Genomic DNA, 17,127 nt, shown 5'->3' with positions numbered 1-17,127 from the left:
CAATATATCAACAGGAAACCATTTCAGGATAATTTATGCTCCAAGTGGACCTGCTTCCATTCTGAAGCAGCAAAAAAATAATGTAACTTCATGCTCGGAAAAAATAAAAGTCAATCTTTCTTAGATTTATTTGCTCATTTCTAGTGTGTGCCCTTTTAAGCAGGAACATTGTATTATTTTCTTTAGTACAATGGTTTTTTTATCATGGTGTCATTCTGTAATGCATAATAATTTAATCTTAAACATATTCAAAATAATAAACGTGTTTGTCTTATCACTTGTGTTCTCTTCAAAAATTGTTTTTGTACAAATTCTGCCTAGGGAATGAAAATAAATTAGCATAATTATATATACAATATATGTAATTTAGCCATAAAGCAATAACTTGGCAGGACTCTTGGCAACACTCTTGGCAAGACTCTGAATTGTCCATTTTGCATAAAACATTTAGCCTAATCATTATATTATTCAATATATTTATGCCAAAATTGATACATAGATTATTGCCTGTATTAGCAGATAATAATAGACACACAAAACTCTGTGCATAATGGTGAACACAAAGGAATTTTGTTATTACTTAAAATATTAATTATTAATTAATTAATTTTAAAATATTAATTTTCAGTAATAAAATAATAAAACATTTTGACAAGATTCCAGAAATGTATTTTTCTTTCTATATTTAAGATATATACACTAATTTATGTTGGTATCTAATTATTTTTTTTCCTGACATATATTTATGTTAAAAAACAAACCAACAAACAATTAAAAAAATCCAATAACTTAAAAATTTGTATCATGCACACAAATTTTGCAAAACATTTTGAAATGAACAGTTATTGAACTATAGAATTTTACATCTGTTTTTGCTATTATAGATCCTGTTGGCAAACAGGAAAATATTTTTATTTGCTAAATTCTTTAACAAACAGAACATGTTTCTCAATGGCTAATAGGGGATTCGTCATTCTTTATTAATGGCAAAAGGAAAACTGTCAAAGCTAGCATAGCAAATTATAAGCACCTGTTAAATTTAAAGATGAGAAATAGTAAAACTGATGGAGATATTTATTTTTTTGTCTCCAGAAAATGTGTTTTTTGCTTTGTTATTAAATTGTATTTACTGCTTAACAACCAGGCGTATTTCTGTTTTTGCGTTTCTATTTTTTGCTCTTTTGATCAACACCATTGGTTTTACCATATCGCATACTGAAAAACTGGAAAAAAATTATATGTTACCACTCCCTCCATGAGGTTTTTTACTCTCCTATTTGCAGATATATTACAATTTCAAGTGATTCTATGGGTCCACCTATATCCCTGAGTAACAATTAACAGATACGTTCACCTTCACGTCCACTCCACTATCCCAATAGACTTTCTTCCATTTTCTAACATCTTCCTTTGGATCCTGGTCTAATTTCCTTGATTTTATATATATAAACTTGGCACACACATGTGGATTCCAATGCAAATAGTGGTTTTAATAAGGTACCGAACATACAGTGACGTTTCGGTCTGTATGACCTTCATCATTGTACCCTAAAATGCACTGTGGATTCTCAATATAAGGGCAGTGATGTCCTGGATAACATAGGAGACAGCTTGGAGCTGTTTTGCATCCTGAAGTGCGCAGTGCAGGTACCAGCATAGACGCGGCATCCACCGTTAGTCCTTGGTCTAACGGCGGATGCCGCGTCTATGCTGGTACCTGTTCTGCGCACTTAAGGACGCAAAACAGCTCCAAGCTGTCTCCTATGTTATCCAGGACATCACTGCACTTATATTGAGAATCCACAGTGCATTTTAGGGTATATTGATGAAGGTCATACAGACCGAAACATCACTGTATGTACTGTACCTTATTAAAACCACTATTTGCATTGGAATCCACATGTGTGTGCCAAGTTTATATATATAAATTTACAGATTGGGATCCTACCTGTGCACCACAGATATAGAGTTGAACCAACGGTTTCTATCTATACTAATTTCCTTGATTGTCAGCAGTTTCTAGCTATACCTTAAAAAGTCTATTGACCATTATAATTGTATATACTTTATTTAATTATTTTATTTTATTTTTTTATTATTTTGAAATTACTTTGTAGTGACTGAAGAAGGTCCTGCATTAGGACTGAAACATTTCTGTTACTACGTTGTGAGCATAATTAATGTCTTCATTTTGATCACTTTAAGTTGAGTGCCGAGTTTCTTTTTAGGGGTAAGGTATCTTCTTGTGGAGAGTGACATGCCAGCTCTGGCTTGTCAAGGTAAGGAGGCTTATGCGCCGTGCAATGCTCTTCTGGGAAAATAATATGCAAATTGCCTCTTCAGAGAAAAAGAGGACTTGAACTCTATAACGCCACCTGTTGGTAGTAGCGATCCTAAAAGTCACAATCAACCCTTTAACGAGTCTTGTAATATGACTTAGGATAAAAGCCAAATCAAAATCTCAATTTGCAGACATGGTGTTTTAAGCTATTGGCTCTCATCAGTGCAAAGTATGAGAACTGATTTGGCTGCAAATTGAGATTCTGATTTGGCTTTTATCCTGTCATATTACAAGACTCATTAAAGGGTTGATTGTGACTTGTAGGATCGCTACTACCAACAGGTGGCGCTTCAAGTCCTCTTTTTCTCTGAAGAGGCAATTTGCATATTATTTTCCCAGAGGAGCATTGCACGGCAAACAAGCCTCCTTACCTTTACAAGCCAGAGCTGGCATGTCACTCTCCACAAGGAGAAACCCCTTAGACCTCAGTCCAGAGCCTCTCACCTAGCCAAATCAGTTCTCATACTTTGCACTGACGAGAGCCAATAGCTCAAAACACCGTGTCTGCAAATTGAGATTCTGATTTGGCTTTTATCCTAAGTCATGTTACAAGACTCATTAAAGGGTTGGTTGTGACTTGTAGGATCGCTATTACCAACAGGTGGTGCTATAGAGTTCAAGTCCTCTTTTTCTCTAAAGAGGCAATTTGCATATGAGTTTCTTTTTATACACTTGATGGATTTTTATAAATTCCTAAATGCATACAAAATTAGGCAATATACAAATAATATTGTTTAAAATAAAAAAAGCTATGAAAGAAGTAACCACTGCTTGTTAGAGCTTATAGTACCTTTGGTTATAATGTTATTATAGCTGTATCCAGTGGTTATATATTTCCATCTCTATGTACTATATATTATTTGATTATAAACTCTCAGATGCACATATAGATGGATATAAAATATATGTGTGTATATATATATATATATACCTATATATATATATATATATATATATATATATATATATATACACACATACATACGTTGCATATATGTATTTAATAGTATAAGAAACAAAATACTGAACTGCACATATAAAATAGATAAATTCCTAATAACTGGTGATATTAGTCCAAATATTGGCCCTAAGACCTGCAACCTAATATTATACTAGTGTGATGTTAAAAATATATGCAAATTATGCTACATGCAAACTCCAAAATATTGTAAAAAGTTTTCCAAGAATAAGCACCATGTCAACACATCAATACAAAGAATCATATATAATGCATATAAAACAGCATAGAGATCATATACAATAATCTGAACTTCATAAAAAAGACATGAAAAAAAAACAGATTGAATGCTAATATCTGCTATTAAGTGCCATTACAGAAACACTATATGGACACAAGTATTTGGACACAGTTTGTTTTCATTGAATTCAAGTTTTTAAATCAGACCCAATTCTACAGTTGTAGTGTATGCAATCCAGCACCTGGCCATGCTACATGCTTTAGCAAATATTAGTGAAAGAATCCCATCTACAGAGCTCACTGAATTTGATGATGGTATTAGGATTAATTTTGAAAAAATATAGAATAATATATATTTCTTAGCCAGGAACATAACTTATTAGAGTGTTCTTCTATATATAGCTTTCTGTTCTAGCATATATATAATTAACTGTGCAAAATACTCCCACGGCAATATACAAACATATAAAAGAGCAAAAAAATGGAGTAACAAATATAATCTAAAAGTTTATATAATGAGCTAATCTTTATTAGCATCTAAAATAGAAAGATTTTTGATGAGGTCAATAACGTGGATAATAAGATAAGGAAGTGAAAGCTAATATCACAGCAAAAAGTATGGCTTGTATAGATAAATAGATAATTAGATCATGATAAATATATAACAGAAGTAATATTCATGTAATGCAAAAATTCATAATTTAACTTATCTCCAAAGTCAAATTCAATGCATAATAATTATCTGTTTAGTAACGGTATAACAATAATATATGGTGTAATATTTTTGTTCAAGTGCCTCCTTTATGTGCATCTTGAAACAATCATGCCTGGCATTTGGCACAGGTCACAGCTGAGGATGTTACCTTTAGTAGTCATTAAAACCCATTTGTGTGAACTTCTGTGCATGTTATCAGGCCAAAATCATCAGGGTATGTGAACTTTTGATCAGGGTCATTTGGATGTTTTGGGTTGTCATTATGATTTTAAAAGAGAAAACACAGTAGTTTGACAATAAATGGCTTCACCCAACCACCTACCATGAGTGGAGAAAAAGTTTTGGTGTTATCATTCATATTCTTCCGGGGTATGTAAACTTTTGAGCACAACTGTATGTCCTTAGTCATAGCATAAAAACAGAAACAGTCTAATGCCAAGCCAGATCAAGATGTTCACTCATTCAGAAATTGTTATCCATGATAAGAGGTTAATGGAGATAGTATAAATCAGTGTTAAGTGCGGTGATTACTCACGTGGGAATCAATTCTGTGACTCCCTTCTTACCCTATAGGATGTCACTATTGCAGCAAGTCCGTTCACGAAATTTCTTCCCTCCTAGGTATTCATTTGGTCAAACAGATTTACACACTATTGTCACTGGACTCTAGAGAAGTGGAAACATGTCCTGTCCAATCACAAGTCATTCTCTGACAGTCTGAAGGACAACTGTTGGTTTGGCAAATACCAAGAGAGCATCAAGTGCAGCAGAAAGGAGAAGAGGGACATCATCTCGACCCTAGAATGCTAGAATGTCATTCACACAGATATATTTTGAACAAATTTACAACAATCCAAAAATAGTCCATTAAATGCACTCACAGAAAACAAAAGAAAATTAACCATCTGCTTTAATCACACTGCAGTACTATTTAGGAATAATACTACAATATCTGAAAAGCACTTTTAATGGCTTCTAAAGGCAAATTATGCTGTCAGTTCTCTTTAATGTTTCAGCATGCCAAGACATTTTGACAAATTTACACTTCCAACTTTGTTGGAACAGCTTTCTGTTCTAGCATGATTGTACTTCAGTGCACAAAGCAAGGTCCTAAAGCCATAAATGAATGACTTTAGAAAGGAAGAGCTTGACTACCCCCTCACAGTGCTCTAGTTTCTACTCCATCAAACAATTTTGAGATGAACAAGAGCAGAAATTGTGAGCCTCACTCCCCTATACAACACCAGTATTTTACTTCACAAATGCAGTTCTGAATAAAGGTGTGACATTTCATAAACATAAACACTCTAAATTGTATAAACCCTTCCAAGAATAAGAACCATGTAAACACATCAATATAAAGAATTTTACATCATTTATATAAAGCACAACATAGAGATCATATAGAATTATTTGAATGTCATAACAGGAAAATACATAAAATCAGATAAAATGCTAAAATGTACTATTCAATGCCTTTACTCTACATTTAAAATATTACTCTAAATGTATGCTAATAACCACAATATCATACTCATAGTGAAGCATATTAAAATATGTCAACTATAAGCAATTTAGAAAGACCAGTTTGAATCTCTGCTGAACAACTCAACCTTGTCAAAAAGCACACGTCTTGTTTTTAAAACAATACCATTAAAGTGACAGCGAAACCTTAACTTAGCTCAGTCTAAAATCTGACATTATGGGAAACAGATCAAAAATTGTATATGCAGCTACTTAATAGGTTTTCAGTTTTTTTCATAGCAGATTATTCATACAATTCAGCTGAATAACTTTAGAACAAAAATAGTCAGATTTTTACATTTAACTTTGAAAAGTTGTCTGATATTTATTTTACATGAGCATGATAAAAACTGTTTGCAGCGGTGTACCCACCGTTTATTGGTCTTACTTATTCTAGCCGTGCAAATGGCTATCCTTTAATTGTACCCTATTATAGCGGCTGTTATTCGGGAAAGGAGCCTGTCCCAAAAAAGTTTACATTCTTGAGCTGCATGACCATACAGAACCCACATGCAAGAGTGGCGCGATGCGTGAAAGCAGAGCAGACTCTTTCCTTCAACCCTACATAACATTTATAAAAGCAGTACAATCATAACATGTTACCATACAAAAAGACTAGATGGTATAAATACTCACAATTTTGTAATTCTTGATTCACCCCAAAAATATTTCCTGTAACAAAAATAAATGCATAAAAAATAATTAAAGTGTAACGAAACACCAATATGAAAGAAAAAAGTATGGCCTTACATGTCATTTATGCATTTTACAATTAGAACTGCATGACAATCTTTGTGGTGAAAGATCCTTTACTTTGCATTTTATCCATGAAACTTGAGAGCTTCTGAGTTTTCAGAATAAAAACAATATTTTGTTATGATGTCAAATTAGTTCCATAAAAATAACACTCTTCATTTTGGCTGATCATTCCATTTAAAAATGATCCAGCACTGCAAAAACGAGACATAATTGTAAAAAAATTATTTGCACTATTGTAATTACTATTGCAGCATTGTGCTTGAAAAGCTTTCTTACGCTTTCTATTTAACCCCTTAGTGACAGAGCCAATTTGGTACTTAATGACCAATATATTTTTTACAATAATAATCTTTATATAGCGCTAACATATTCCGCAGCGCTTTACAGTTTGCACACATTATCGCTGTCCCCAACGGGGCTCAAAATCTAAATTCCCTATCAGTATGTTTTTGGAATGTGATAGGAAACCAGAGTGCCCGGAGGAAACCCACGCAAACATGGGGATAACATACAAACTCCTTGCAGATGTTGTCCTTAGTGGGATTTGAACCTAGGACCCCAGCGCTGCAGTGCTAGCCACTGAGCCACCATGCTGCCCACAATACTGACCACTGTCAATTTATGAGGTTATAGCTTCGGAATGCTTCAATGTATCCCACTGATTCTGAGAATGTTTTTTTTTCGTGACATATTGTACTTCATGTTAGTGGTAAAATTTATTTGACATAACGTGAGTTTGTGAAAAAATTGGAATTTTGGAAAAAATTGTGAAAATTTTGCAATTGTCAAACTTTTAATTTTTGTACACTTAAATTAGAGTGGTGTCACACAAAATAGTTAACGAATAACATTTCCCACATGTCTACTTTACATCATCACAATTTTGGAAACATAATTTTTTTGTTAGGATGTTATAAGGGTTAAAAGTTGACCAGAAATTTCTAATTTTTCCTTCAAAATTTACAAAACCATTTTTTTTAAGGACCACCTCACATTTGAAGTGAGTTTGGGGGAGTCAATATAACAGAAAATATCCAAAAGTGACAGCATTCTAAAAACTGCACCACTCTAGGTGCGCAAAACTACATTCAAGAAGTTCATTAACCCTTCAGGTGCTTCACGAGAACTAAAGCAATGTGGAAGGAAAAAATTAACATTATACTTTTTTCACAAAAAATTTACTTTGAAACCAATCTTTTTACTTTCACAAGGGTATCAGGAGAAAATAGACAACAAAATTTTTTGTGCAATTACTCCTGAGTAGGCTGATACCCCATATATGGGGAAAAGCCACTGTTTGGGTGCATGGCAGGGCTCAGAAGAAAGGGAGCACCATTTGACTTTTTCAACACAAAATTATCTGGAATCAACTGTATCCTGATGTACCTAAACAGTGGAACCCCCTAATTCTAACTCCAACTCTAACCCATACACACCCCTAACACTAATAATAACCATAAACATAACCTTAGCCACAACCCTAACCCCAACACACCCCTAGCCCTAATCCCAACCCTAACCGTAATCCCAACCATAACCACAGCCCTAACCCTAGTCAAATCCTAACCCTAACTTTATCCCAACCCTAACTCTAACTTTAGCCCAACTCACTGTTAGGGTTGGCGGATTGAACTGAATTAAAATAATTTATAAAGTGCAATTGCAACCCAGAGTCCACCTTGCAGAGATGTTTACCTGCTGCTACAGAACTATGATGGAAACTAAACAGCGAGCAATTGCTTGAACACAGTGTGTTAACGCCAAACAGTGTGAACGGAACACTGAGTACCACGCTCTGTTACTTCACAGAGCAGTACTGAACAAAAAAATACTAAGTGCAATACCCTGTTAAACATCACAGGGATAAAGCATGAGAAACTTATATGATGTTAGATTTACTACCCTCTAGGCTAAGGGTTGGACTTGCCCAGTAACTCAACTGTGCTAACTTCACGCATGAAGGACACTGGTGCTAAGCCAAGAGACCAATTGCCCCCACTAATGCTAACTGCCTGCCTATGAGTACAGTCCCAGAGCTTAGACAGACTCACACAACCTGCAGACAGAATGATAGTGTATCCACACTCACACACCATGACATATGTGATACTAGCGCATCGGCGTGTGCCTCTGAGAGTCTTTTATACACTAGGCTCCTCCCCAAACACTCATGTCCAAGTAGCCATGACATTGTACGCAGGCCAACCCGGAGCTGTCACATCACCTGAGCAGATGAGTTCCGACCACCAATGAGAAGATGCCACGTCACGGACATGCTCAGTAAGGTGATCTCTGGACTTAGGCTCCAGAGCACAGGACTGCAACAAAATAAGTCCCAGAAGACTGTAGATGAGCAAATGTTGTTCCTATATTCAAAAAGGGGGAAAATGGACCCAGGGAACTATTGGCCGGGAGTCTGACTTGTATACCAGGAAAGATCTTTGAACAAGTTATTAAACAACATGTATGTAAGTACCTGGATAAGCATAAAGTGGCTAACCAGAGTCAGCATGGGTTTGTAACTAATAAGTCATGTCAGACTAACTTAATTTCCATCTATGACAGAATCACTGACTGATTGGATCAGGGAAATGCTGTAGATATAGTATATCTTGACTTCAGCAAAGCATTTGTCAAAGTATCTCACACCATCCTTATTGTAAAAATGACTTAGTATGGAATGGAAAAGGCAACTGTTACGTGGATTCATAACTGGATTAGTGATTGGACCCAAAGAGTGGTCATAATGGCTGCACATCCAGTTGGAAGAATGTCTCAAGTGGTGTACCACAGGGTTCTGTCCTGGGCCCTGTATAGTTCAACATTTTGACATGACACAAAGCTAGGAGGGATAGCTAATACTATAGAAAAGAGAGAGGATTAAAAAAGATATAAATAAACTGGAGCAGTGGGCAGCAACTAACAGAATGTTTTTTAACAGGGAAAAATGTAAAGTACCACATCTGGGCAACAAAAATGAAAAAAGTACATACAGAATGGGAGGAATAGGGCTAAGAAACAGCAATTGTGAAAAGATTTGGGTATTCTAATAGATCATAAACTGAACATGAGTCAGCAGTGTGATGCAGCAGCAAAAAAGGCAAATGCAATTATGGGATGTATAAACAGAAGCAAACAGTCTAGATCACGTGAAGTCATTATTGCCCTCTACTCCTCTTTGGTCAGACCAAATCTGGAATACTGTGTCCAGTTTTGGACACCGTATTTTAAAAAAGACATCAACAAACTGGAGCAAGTTCAGAGAAGAGCGACCATAATGGTGACCGGTCTGCAAACCATGTCCTATGTGGAACGGTTATAGTATTTGGGAATGTTTAGCTTGGGAAAAAGAAGACTGAGAAGAGACTTAATAACTGTCTACAAATATCTCAAGGATGTTACATTGCAGAAGGTTCATCTTTATTCTCATTTGCACAAGGAAAGACTAGAAGCAATGGAATGAAACTGATTGGGAGGAGACACAGATCAGATACTAGAAAAAACTTTTTGACAGGGTGATCAATGAGTGGAACAGGCTGCCACGAGTGGTGGTGAGTTCTCCTTCCATGGAAGTCTTCAAACAGAGGCTGGACAGACATTTTTCTGGGATGATTTAGTGAATCCTGCTTTGAACAAAGGGTTGGACCAGATGACCCAGGAGGTTCCTTCCAACTCTACCATTCTATGAATCTAAGATTCTATGTGTTAGGGATGGCGGAACGCACTAAATATAAAATAATAGAAAGTGCGTTCGCCGCCCGGGGTCCACCGTGCAGAGGTGTTAAACTGCTGCTATATAATGGCAGACGCACAATATGGCGGTATATCGCACACGGGTTGAATGTCACCGGGTGTGCACTGGGCGTACTCTGCTACATTCACTGAGTCGCCTTAAGGCATAAACATAAATGCCGAACCTGTTGACCTCAAAGGTCTCAGCGGTGTGCAGGCACGGTATATGGTCACAGGGCTCGGGCCCAAGACACAGGGTCGGTTTCCATCTGGACCTACCATGCGTGCGGCAACTGACTCAGCCGCTATACGACAATGCCCAGGAGGGGCACACTGTCGAACGCTAACTCTGTGGAGATGAGCACTGTGGTTTGTAGCATGCCACTTACTGGCGCTGACTCTAACCCTAAGTTCCTATCCACACACGTAATATCAGAGGGAGGGGATCTTAATGAGTCATTCGCAGGTTCATGCATCCATCATCATTCACACAGTAGCAATTAGAGACTACACTAGCGCATGGCCGAGCGGCCATGCAGACCTTTCATAGCCGTGCGGGACCTTCCAGATCTCTGGGATGGACCAATCAGATCAGGAGAAGGACCTGAGCACGTGACTCCCGATCTCCAATGGGAGATTGTCTCATGAGCATGCCCAGTAGTGTGATGAGAGGATTTAGCCACTGGAGTGGCTTGCTGCTAGGCAGCCTGCGCTGCTATTGCTGACCCAGAGGTGGCAGCAACAACCAATCCTACATAGCTGGTCTAAGCAGAGCACCTGTGATGCCGAGATTGCTGTGCAGGCTCCTGAGCGATCAGAGAAGAATGGGAGACCGCAGGATGCAAGGCACGGGATTCCCGCTGTGCAGCTGCAGGAACCCAACACCAAAAAATATGATTCTGTGACTAACCAACCCTAATAAGCTCTAGCAACTGTTAGTCTACCTCTTTGTGGAGGATGGCTTAATTAACATTGTACCCCTGCTTAATGACAGCAGTCCCTGGAGACCCTAGTACCACCAGTGTTATACAATTCATATACACAAAAAATTAAGTTTTTGATCCATTGCTGATTTTGTAAGTTTGCCCACTGACAAAGACATGGCAGTTTACCAACCATTAAGAGTTCTGGCTCCTACAGACCAGTTACACACTCCTAATCAGCTTGTTACCTGCATTAAAGACAGCTGTATTACATAGTCACCTTTATAAAAGACTAATGTAGCTTTCTAAGGATGTCAGGGACAAGATCATAGACCTGCACAAAGCTGAAATGGGCTACAAAATGATATGCAAGACCCTGGGTGAGAAATAGACAACTGTTGGTGCAATAGTAAAAAAATGAAAGAAATGCAAAATGACTCTTAATCGACATTGATCTGAGGCACCATGCAAAATCTCACCTCGTGGGGGTTTCCTTGATCATGAGGAGGGTGAGAGAATATTCTAAAAATACATGGGTTGAACTTGTTAATGATCTCAAGGCATCTGGGAACACAGTCACTAAGAAAACCATTGATAACACATTACACAATAAAGGTTTAAAATCCTGCAGGTCCCCCTGCTCAAGGCACATGTGAAGGCCCATCAGAAGTTTGCCAACCAACACCTGGATAACTCTGTCAGTGATTGGGAGAATGTGCTGTGGTCAGATGAGACAAAAATTGAGCTCTGGCATTAACTCAACTCGCCGTGTTTGGAGGAAGAGAAATGATGCCTATGAACCAAAAACCACCGACCCCAATGTCAAGCATGGAGTTGGAAACATTATGCTTTGGGGGTGTCTCTCTGCTAATGGCACCAGACTACTTCACCGCATTAATGGGAGAATGGATGGAGCCCTGTAGTGGAAAATCCTGAGTGACAACCTCCTTTCCTCCGCCAGGACATTAAAAATGGGTTGTGGCTGGGTCTTCCATTAAGACAATGACCCAAAACATACAGCCAAGGAAACAAAGGAGTGGCTCAAAAAGAAGCACATTAAGGTCATGGAGTGGCCTAGCCAGTCTCCAAACCTTAATGCCATAGAAAGCTTATGGAGGGAGTTGAAACTCCGAGTTGCCAAGTGACAGCCTCAAAATCTTAATGATTTAGAGGTGATCTGCAAAGAGGAGTTGACCAAAATTCATCCTGACATGTAAGCAAACCTCATCATCAAGCACAAAAAATATCTGACTGCTGTGCTTGCCAATACAGGTTTTGCCACCAAGTATAAAGTCTTGTTTCCCAGAGGTATCAAATACTTATTTCTCACTGCAAAATGCAAATAAATTTATATTATTTATACTGTGTGATTTTCTGGATTTTATTTTTCATATTCTATCTCTCAGTGTTAAAATTAACCTACCCTTAAAATTATAGACTGTTCATGTCTTTGTCAGTGGGCAAACTTACAAATTCAGTAAGGGATCAAATACATATTTTGTTCACTGTATATATGCCATCCTTCTGAGGATCTTAAATTTAATTGGTGGGAATATGAAGGAAACACAATAAGTAATAATCATCTATCATAAAATACACATATATCCTCCAAAGTGCATATCAAAATTATCTTGCTTAAGGTGCACATACACCCAATTTTCAATATGATTCCCAGGGATGTACCCACCAGCAGAGTAAATATATGTAGCCAATTATATCTAAAGAATCCCCCAGGTATTAGCACTTATCGCAATAAAGAGTCTTCAGAACTAATTTCCAAACTTTTTCTATATACACTGCATATAGCATGACAGGACACTAGCATCTGTACATGACAATAAACCCATAGAAAACTGGACCAGTTCTTGGCACTGATCCATTCTTATGACCAGGAATTTCGTGGTATCATGGCTAAGGGTATCTGCTTGAGAAAAGACACAGTCTAGATATGAATGAACCCTACTGTTCAGTTGGTGTTTTTTGTTAGCTGAAATTAGTTAGTTATTGCAATGGCACGTAAAACATCATGGACTTTATGTGAAATATAATGAAGCTCTTGATGTTGTTGCATCTGCTACTTGTTATGACTCTAATGCAGGCACAAGCTGGGAATTGTTGGAATTACAAACATGTCTAATAGGAGGCATTTTTCTCAGTTAAAACTAAATAGACTAGGCAAGTCATCTTTTTCTGGTAATGAACCAACTTTGACTCACTTTCAGAAGCCAGAAAAAAAATCTTAATTTATCTTTTGTAGCCCATGTCTCCAAGCAGTGCTACCCAATAGATATCACTTTGCTTGATGGCAATAGAATACCTGTCACTGAAAAAGTAATCCAGAATTCAGTTTGCAAAGCTTGTCAGCAAGCACATGGGCGTCAATGGTTTACTTTCTTTACCCCTGCTGCTGCTCATCCTCTTCTTCCTTTTGCTTCTTCTCTACCATAACCTTCAAAATATACTATTGACCTTTAGGGTCCCCAAGAGACACAGTACATTGATGAACATGTGCACTTAGCTCTTCATCACCTGTTTCAGTATAGTGAGTGTTTTTTCCAATATAAATATTAATTATCTCAATAGCAATGAATATTAATTAAGAATTACATTGTTGATTCCATAGTTGTCCCTACCGACTGATTTTGCAGCCTTTTTGAAAACTTAAATAGCCAAAACGTATTTTTAATCAGTTACCAGACTTCAAAGTAATAAAGGTAGATTTGGGATGTTACATGATATCACTGCTGTATCCTGCTTATATAGACACTCCAACATATAGAGCATCAAATTCCAGCGAGTTGTAAAGTTGCAAATCATTTGGCGCTCTCACAGATCTTTTTCTTTAAAATCATATGGGCATGTTTTGAAATATATGGATTGTTTTGCAAGAAAAGTAGATGTTCTTCACCATGTAAGAATAATTGAAATGAGTATTCCCCTTTCCTGGCCATAGACAAAATTATGCTTACAGAGACAAGCAAAAGGGTAACAACGTTTTGAACTTTAGACTTTCAGTCTCCATATTTCACCATCGACTACTGCTTCAAAAGTCATTTTATAGACAATCATTTTGGTTAACTCATACATAAATGTGACTTGCAACTACTTACCGTATGATTAGTTATGCAGATTCTTGTCGTGTCACTATATTGTTACTGTTTTGCTCCAAAGAATCTAAATTTTAATTATTATTATTCTGTTAGTATATTGTAAATCCACCTTTGGCTTTCAACACTGCCTCAATCCTTATGGGCATGCTCTCAACTGGATTCAAACTTATCTCCACCGAAATGTGATCTACACGTTCCCAAAGTTGGTGCATACTGGTCGACCCACTTGGGTATGCATACAGTTTTTTTCTTCAACTCTACCCAAAAGTGTTCAGTTGAGTTGAAGTCCAGAGACTGTGGGGGCCATTCTAGCACCTTGACATTGTAATTGAACCATTTTCTCGCCAATCTCGAAATATTCTTTGTGTCATTGTCTTGCTGGAACATTATTTTGTCCTTTTCATACCTATAGTACTCAAATGTATGAAGTAGCTTGTCTTGTAGGAAACTCACATAAAGATAAGTTTTGAGATTACCATTGATCCTGGTAAAGTATCCAATACCTTTGACTGTGAAACAATCCCATATCCTCTGTCTTCGTTCACTGAGCTTAACAGTTCCTTCAATTTCTCGATGATTTAGCCACCTTTTCCCTTGTTCCTTCCAGACCCATTTGCATCCATCAGAGCCTAGTCTATTAATTTTCATCTCATAGCTTCAAGTCACCCATTTCCAATATTCTACTGTTGACTTTTCGTACTTTTTTGCAAACTCGAGCAGATGCTTCTTATGATTATATGTAAGTCAAGGCTTTTTTACCATTTTTTGGGCCACCATTTCAGACTTGTGTAATGTAGGTTGCATGTTGGTTGCATGGACGTCTGTGAATTCACTATTACAAAGCATATGAGCCTCCTCCACTGCCATGTTTGTCACGCCAGAACTAATAGACCTTGTGATGAGTCATCCTAGTACAAAAACTGTATGTTCAACTCTTTCAATAAAACAACTGGAAAAAGTTGTTCTGGTATAGTATCATAGAACACTTGGTTCTGTGGGTTAGGAAACTAAAGGACAGAATAAAAACAAGTGTCTGGCAAAATTGAAATTCCACTATATACATTAAGTTTCCTGGCGGTGGAGTAGGTGGACTGAGCAGAACATCGAATCAAGTTGAAGGTGTTGCTATCGCAAGCTACATCATTCAGCTATGCCTGAGATAAGTGAAATGACATATATTTTATTGTGTACTCCACTTCATCCTCATTAATATGTTTGCTAGAGGCAAAAGAGGCCAAAGGTGGCTTGCGATTGGTACTATTTCTTTAGGGAGTAAGAAGGATCATTTCAAAATGAGTCAACTATAATAGCTTTTTGTGGGACATTTTTTCTTCTGTCTCTGATTTTGGCATGTTGCATATGTTTTAGTATTTCAAATAAAAACTTGATAAAACCGATATGCTGGATAGCCTATCTCTTGGATTGCCATTAGATTGCTACATCAGGAATGGTTGCTGCTAGTAGTATCAGTGATACTTCTGCTAGAGACTGCCATATTTTTTAGCAACAGTTTACTGTTTTTTTCCCTCACACTACATCATCCACATTTTATTTTAACATATTTCTTGGACAGAGACATATATTTTTTTTAACTATCACCCTCTTGACCAAAAATACACTGTAAATAACCCTAAGGCCACATGCACACATCCAGTATTTGGTGAATTTTTTACCCCAGTATTTGTAAGACAAAACCAGGAGTGGGTGAAAAATGCAGAAGGGGTGCAAATGTTTTTATTATGCTTTTACTCTGACCGTTCCACTCCTGGTTTTGGCTTACAAATACTTTGGTAAAAAATGCACCAAATACTGAAAGTGTGCATGTGGCCTAACCCTGCTATGCTTCTAAATAGCTAAATGCACACAAGCAAATATGCAGCAACACTGGTTGCTAAATTTACATTTTAAAACAGTCATCCAAAAACTAAATTATATCCTTTATATCCTTTTTAAAAAATATATAAAAAAAAATGAAAACACCACTGGGTCCTTATCATGAAGTAAAGGACAAGAAAAGCTTGGTAAGCTCACTTATCAAATGTAAACACCTGCAAAAGGCCGCAATACAAATTACTTATACAAATGTAATATTGAACTATTACAAAAATGAACTGTTTAAAAAATGTTTCTTTTCTTCACAACAAGCACACTGTGATAGTTAAAAAGTTGAGTTTACATTAGCGTAATAAGTAGAGTTTTCATTTGTCTTTAACCCCTTAGTGACAGACACATTTTTGACCGTAACGACCAGGCCAAATTTTTTTAAATCTGGGGCATTAACTTTGGAATGCTTCAACGGATCCCAGTGATTCTAAGATGATTTTTCATGTCACTTTTTTATGATAGTGGTAAATTTAAGTTGATATGTATTGTGTTTATTTGTGAAAATATTGGAATTTTGGCAAACATTTAAAAAATTCACCATTTTCAAACTTTCAATCTTTATATCCTTAAACCAATTGGTCATGCTGTACAAAATAATTAATAAATAACATTTCTCATCTGTCTACTTTATATCTGCATCGTTTTTTAAAAGTCATTTAATTTATCAGACATTAGGGGGGGTTAAAAGTTTAGTAACAATTTTGATTTTTTTTGGCCAAAAAGTTAGCAAAACCTTGTCAAACTCTTTCTTCTCACACTCTTCAACATCTTCTCTTCCTGCCCTGACACCATAGTAAAGTCTGTGTGTGCGTCTCTGGTATCTCCAAATCATCAGGATCACCTCCACCCTTGGTGGTTAATGTCTGGTAACGAGGGTCTGGATTCTGCTTAGACCCACTTTGTCATGAAAAAATTTTGAGCATCGGTGCAGATGTTTTCCT

General features: G+C 36.8%; 1 long non-coding RNA gene across 1 annotated transcript in view; it reads right to left on the bottom strand.

Moving 5' to 3' along the window:
- The window catches only part of LOC141092017 (uncharacterized), a 1,925,499-nt gene that overhangs the window by 1,293,979 nt on the left and 614,393 nt on the right, over positions 1–17,127 (bottom strand). Inside the window, exon 3 of the long non-coding RNA XR_012232651.1 lies at positions 6,415–6,450. This is a non-coding gene — a long non-coding RNA (uncharacterized lncRNA). The remainder of the gene's footprint in view (positions 1–6,414; positions 6,451–17,127) is intronic.

This window comes from Dendrobates tinctorius, unplaced genomic scaffold (genome assembly GCF_039654945.1).
Source record: "Dendrobates tinctorius isolate UK_male_01 unplaced genomic scaffold, ASM3965494v1 ptg000008l, whole genome shotgun sequence".
Taxonomy (NCBI): Eukaryota; Metazoa; Chordata; class Amphibia; order Anura; family Dendrobatidae; genus Dendrobates; species Dendrobates tinctorius.
The sequence above is the reverse complement of the archived record's forward strand: the minus strand, read 5'-3'. Positions and strand labels throughout refer to the sequence as shown.